Consider the following 6,453-nt stretch of genomic DNA (forward strand, 5'->3'; position numbering starts at 1 on the left):
TTTTCCTACACTTGTTCCACAAAATTAAAAATGTTGTTCACCTTTTGCCAAACATCAGGGGATAAATTACTATGCCTCTCTCTGAAGACTCTCAGCATTGCATGTGGTCTGAATTATAAAAACAGAAGATGCAGGTTAAAATCAAATATTGTTTGCTCTGTTGAGCCAGCTGAAGGTTTACATGTGAAATGACTCCTGTCTGCTAAGGATACCGGTCTTACTAAGGTTTAGTTTTGTGCTTTTATTGTTTTTTAACAACATATTACTCCACCAGAAACAACAGAACATTAACTAGCATAGTCCCTGTGGTTGGTTGGTTTGTTCTTTATCCCAGTGGAGATGTTCTTGAGCACTGGAAAGATAGATCGACATTCACAGAAATAGAAAATGCTAAGCAAAAAAGTGTAGTCCACCCGTTCCCTTCAGCCATTCCCTTCTATTAATTCTTTTCCTATGTGCCCACCATTCTTACGATCATACTGGTTTCTCTTACTTTTCAGTATCCTCTTCAAACATCCCCCAAGTGTTTCTCAAGTTTATTTCCTCAGTAAGCTTTCTTTGTTTCCATTCCTTGGTGCAACCAGCCTTTCTCATACCTTCAACTATTAACTCTGTAAAAGAGTATTTACAACATCAGATCTTAGTGGTGGACAGATGAAGGGAGTAAGGAAAAAAGTAAAGGGAAGGAGGAAGAGAGAGGAAGGGACAATTCACTCAAAACCTGTCTCCCCAGCTTCTCATCCATGTTCTAGATCCCTTTTTCCAACCCCAAGGTGGACATGCCCACCTGAAAAACCCACTTATACCTCAAACACTTATATGGATGTTGGAACCACCTTTTTAAAAAAAAAAGTTTTACTGAGATATAATCGATAGAAAATAAATTGCACATATTTTAGGAGCACAATTTCATAAGTTTTGTCATATGTATACACCCATAAACCATCACTGCACTCAGGACAGTAAACATATGGATCACCACCCAAAGTTTCCTCATGTCCCTTTGGGTTTGTTGTTGTTTTTATTGAAGTATAGTTGATTTTAAAAACATGGAACGCTTCACAAATTTGTGTCAGCCTTGTGTAGGGGCCATGCTAATCTTCTCTGTATCACTCCAATTTTAGTACACGTGCTGCTGAAGGGAGCACCATCATGCCCCTTCACAATCCCTTCCTTTCCCACTCTACTCTGCTCTTCCACCCTTCTCCGTCCCTCCCGTCTCCAAACTAACCTGATTTCTGGGACAACAGACCTGTTTTCATTTTCTAGAGTGCTATATGTGTGGAATCTTACAGTATACATTTTTGAGGGGATTGGTTTCTTTCACTCAGCATAATTAAGGAGTCATCCTTGTTGTTGACTGCATCCAAAGTTCATTCCTTTTTACTGCTGAGTAGTATTGCATCATATAGATGTGCTATCATTTGTTTAACCATTTACCTATTGATGGAAATTTGGGTTGCTTACTACTTGGGACCATAAATAAAGCTGTTTTGAACATCTGTGTACAAATCCGTATATGGACATGTATTTCTTTTTCTCTTGGCTTAATTATCTTAGAGTGGAATGGCTGGATCATGTTGTCGATCTATGCTAACATGTTTACTGCCAAATCGTTTCCAAAGTGATTGTACAATTTTACATTCCCACCAGCAACACTTAAGAGTTCCAGTTTCTCCACATCCTCTCCAACACTTGATATGGTCAATCTTTTTAATTTTAGACATTCTGATAGGTATGTAGTAGCATCTCACCATTCTTCCATTGCTTGCTTCACTCTAGTCTCATCTCCTCTCCTGTAATTCTTTTTATTATAGTTCTTGAACCCACCAAGAAACAGTCCCTCCTCAGAACTTTATACTTACTGCTTCCTCTGCCTGGAATATTCTTCCTCTGGAATCCTTTGCTCAAATGTCATCTCATCAGAGAGATTTTTCACGATCACTCCTTATAAAGTAGCATTCATAGACATTTTCCATATTTCATTGTTCCTTTTACCCTGCTTAACTTTCTGCACAAGAATAGGCATAAATCTATATTTATTTGTTTAGTGTCTCTCTCTCTCCCCACTAGTACATAAGCTCTATGAGAATGGGGTCTTTATTTGGTTCACTACATATCCTCAATGCCTTTTGCAGAGTAGGGCATTAATAAATACTTGTTGAATGAACATACTGAATTAGTGAATAATACACTTCATATCTAGCTCATAGAGCTGTAAAAATCAAATGGTATGTGAAAGCTCTTCATAAAGTGCTACACAAATGAGATGCTCCTCTTACAGGAAAGAGATTATCAAATGATACTGACCTAGCTGTGGATTGTTTTCACAAAGCCAAATAAAGAATGCCAACTCAAAAGATCAAAAAGAAATTAGCCATAGCTCTCATATGTAAGCCCTAATATAGAAGCACTGATTAGGAAATATAAAAGTAAATCATATCTAATATTTTGAGAACATTTATTCCCCATATCAAGAACTAATCAGGAAGGAGGGGGGTAGCTCAGTGATAGAGTGTTTGCTTGGTGTGCACAAGGTCTTGGGTTCAATCCCTAGTGCCTCCATTAAGGAGGAAAAAGAAGAATCAGCTTGTCAGTAAGTAAGCTAGCTTTTACATCTTAAAAAGTTAAATGTTTCGAAATTACCTGTTTCCTTTCCAGAGCATTTACAAATCAAAATAGCACAAAAGTCAATTACAGCTTAAAATATGTAGAACAAAATTGTTTAACTAATTACTAGAGTTGAGGAGCCAGAATTCATGCCATTAATCTCCACCACTCCTCTTCTCACTTTAAAAGATTTATGAAGCATGAAAATTCTGGACAACACAATTTTCTATTAGGGGGATTAAAACCTTACCTCTTGACTTATTTCAGCAACTTATTGATTCCAGTCTTGTGCCAAATAATTGGATGATCTAAGGATACCTTGCCTTTTTGAGAATAAGAACTATTTTTCATTTCCTCTGGAGCTTTGAGATCACTGGCTGGGAAAGGAAGAGAATTGATGATGAGACAGAAGTCCTTCCCATTTCTTCTGCTGCCAGATTTTGTTATTTGAATATTAAAGGTTAAGAACAGTTGAATGAGGTCTTTATTTATTTACATTTTTGTGAGCCTTTAAAATTAATTTATTTCATAACAAAGAGAACAAAACAGGTGAGGTATACGGTGAAATCTGCTTATGAAATATTCCAATGAGCTACATGGAAATATTGCTCTGTATCTATAAATTTCTAGCTGTTAGATTTTAGATTTGTCTTAAAACTTAAAAATTGCTAGCAAAAGAATATGCTTTTATCATTTGTGTTGAAAAGAAAATAAGACTAGATAAGTGAATATGAAGTATAACATTTTAATTTGAATAAAGCAGTGTCTATGGGATTATTAAGGCTGAAAGATGATACATGTTAGTTTATGAGTCTATGAATATTTTAACACATTTTTATTTATTAATAGAAGATAATCAAGAGCTTACAAAAGATGATAGATAAACAGATAGATAGCTATATTGATAGATAATAAACAGATATCCAACTGTGTGTTCTTGTACAATGTATAAAGTGTGGTGAATATGAGTAAAGTGAAAAGCTAAAAATAAACTGAATAAAACTAATGGTGAAATGTTAAATACTTATCAGTTGAGTTCTGATTCCAGCCCTATGGTATCAACAAAGGTCAGTAAAATTCATCTTTGTACAGTACATTTTTTAAATGCTGGAATATACATAATTCATGGCTGAGCTGAAAGAAGAGTGAGTGAATATTGAAAGGGCAGAAATAACAATACAGTGAGGTAGCCCTAGACTCATACTTATCCTGCAAAAAAAGCTGGAACAGCTTTCCAATTTCAGCCCTGAAATACAATGCTTCTAAGTCATCATTCCTTTCTTCAATAAAGTTTTCTCAGTGGGAAATTTTAAACTAGGAGATAAGTAATGGAGGTAATCTTTGTTGCTTATAGAAGTCTGGTCTCGTCCTTGCCCAAGAGATTTTCGTAAATGCAACCACAAAAAAGAGATCATGCAAATTAACATTAGTTAAAAATAATTAAGAGACAAGTGAAAACAAAAACACAACATATCAAAACTTAAGGGATACATCAAAAGTGGAGCTAAGGGGGAAATTTAAAGCTACAATCATTTACATTAAAATCAAGAGAGATCTCTAATCAACAAGCTAACTTCACAACTTCAAGAACACACAGAACCCAAAGCTTGCAGAAGGAAGGAAATAATAGGTTAGAGCAGAGATAAAGAAAACTGAGACTAGAAAGAGAACAGAAAATCAATAAAAACAAAAATTGTTTTTTCAAAAATATCAATAAAATTGATAAATCTTTAGCTGCATGGACTAAGATAAAGAAAAAAGACTCAAATTACTTTTAAAAAAAAGTTGGGACATTAATACCAATTCTACAGCAATTAAAAGGATTATAGGCAGTTTGGGTTCAAGACAGTGATATATGAAGACCTTGAACTCATGTCTTCCCACAGACATCTACAGTTACATATAGAAAAATTTCCACTGGGGAAAAAAAAATCCCACTATAAACTAGCTAAGCAATATCTACACATCAGGGAAACAGAAAAAACCCACACTGAGCATGTTGCTGATATCACCTGGAAAGGAATCTGTTCACTGAACTGGCACCCTGATTTTTATGACTGCAGGCCAAGAGACATCTTTATATCATCTGGCTCTGGTGGCCAGCAAGACTTATACTTGTCCACAAGACTACGCATATTTGCAAACTTTAAAAGCTGCTGAGGTCTGGCTTTCAATCAGCCTGCATCTAGATGTTGACTGAGAATCTTCCCTTTAGGACACTGACAGGTTTTGGCACACCCTCAACTACTGAGATCTACTAAAATAAAACAGGCAAAATGGATAATTACAAAGGTTTGAGGGACAATAAGGAGCTTGGGCAGGACTGAACAATAAGGTTAATATACACAAGGTCACTCCATCAAGATTGGAAATGGATAAATTCCTAGAAACATACAACCTACAAGACTGAATCATGAAGAAATAGAAAATCTAAATAGATAAAATTACTAGTAAGGAGCTTGAATCAGTAATCAAAAACCTCCCAAAACACAAAAGTCTAAGACCAGATGGCTTCACTGGTGAAATCTACCAAACATTTAAAGAAAATTTAATACCAATCATTAACTCTTAAAAAAATAAAAGAGGAGGAAGCACTTCCAAACTGATTTTACAAGGCCAGCATTACTCTGTTACCAAAACCAGACAAGGATGCCAAAAACAAAAGAAAATCACAGGTCAATGTCCCTGATGAACATAGATGCAAAAATCTTGAACAAAAGATTTAGCAAACCTAATTCAACAATACATTAAAAAAGTCACATACCACAAAAAGAAAGGGAGGGAGGGAGGGAGGGAGGGAGGGAGAGAGAGAGAAAGAAGGAAAGAAGGAAAGAAGGAAGGAAGGAAGGAAGGAAGGAAGGAAGGAAGGAAGGAAGGAAGGAAAGAAAGAAAGAAAGAAAGAAAGAAAGAAAGAAAGAAAGAAAGAAAGAAAGAAAGAAAGAAAGAAAGAGGGAGAGAAAGAAAGAAAGAAAGAGAGAGAAAGAGAGAGAGAAAGAGAAAGAGAGAGAGAGAGAGAAAGAGAGAGAGAAAGAAAGAGAAAGAAAGAGAGAAAGAAAGAGAGAAAGAAAGAGAGAAAGAAAGAGAGAAAGAGAGAAAGAAAGAAAGAAAGAAAGAAAGAAAGAAAGAAAGAAAGAAGGAAGGAAAGAAAGAAAGAAAGAAAGAAAGAAAGAAAGAAAGAAAGAAAGAAAGAAAGAAAGAAAGAAAGAAAGAAAGAAAGAAAGAAAGAAAACATAAATACAAAGCAGAAACAGACTCATAGACATAGAATACAAACTTGTGGTTTCCAGGGGGACAGGAGGTTGGAAGGGACTGGGATTTCAAAACGTAGAACAGATAAACAAGATTGTACTGTGTAGCACAGGGAAATATATACAGGATCTTGTGGTGGCTCACAGTGAAAGAGAATGTTACAATGAATGTATGTATGTTCGTGTATAACTTAAAAATTGTGCTCTACACTGGAATTTGACACAACATTGTAAAATGACTATAACTCAATAAAAAATATGTTTTAAAAAAATTCAACATCTATTTATGATAAAAACTCTCAACAAAGAGGGTGTAGAACAAATGTATGGGGGGGGTGTGTGTGTGTATACACATATCTCCCAAGTTCATGGATCACAAGAGTTAATATTGTTAAAATGTTCACACTACCCTAAGCAATCAATAGATTCAATGCAATCTCTATCAAAACTCCAACGACACTTTTTACAGAAATAGAAACCCTAAAATTCATATGAAACCATGAAAGACCCTTAATAGCCAAATTAATCTTGAGAAGGAAGAATAAGGCTGGAGGTATCACACTTCCTGCTTCCAAACTATACTACAAAGCTATAG

At 35.3% G+C, this 6,453-nt stretch overlaps 1 non-coding gene across 1 annotated transcript; it reads right to left on the reverse strand.

Moving 5' to 3' along the window:
- Positions 1-1,043: 1,043 nt before the first annotated feature.
- Positions 1,044-1,148, reverse strand: LOC123614978 (U6 spliceosomal RNA). The gene has a single exon (XR_006722493.1). It is a non-coding gene; the product is annotated as a U6 spliceosomal RNA (small nuclear RNA).
- Between the last annotated feature and the right edge of the window lie 5,305 nt (positions 1,149-6,453).

This window comes from Camelus bactrianus, chromosome 15 (assembly GCF_048773025.1).
Source record: "Camelus bactrianus isolate YW-2024 breed Bactrian camel chromosome 15, ASM4877302v1, whole genome shotgun sequence".
Lineage (NCBI taxonomy): Eukaryota > Metazoa > Chordata > Mammalia > Artiodactyla > Camelidae > Camelus > Camelus bactrianus.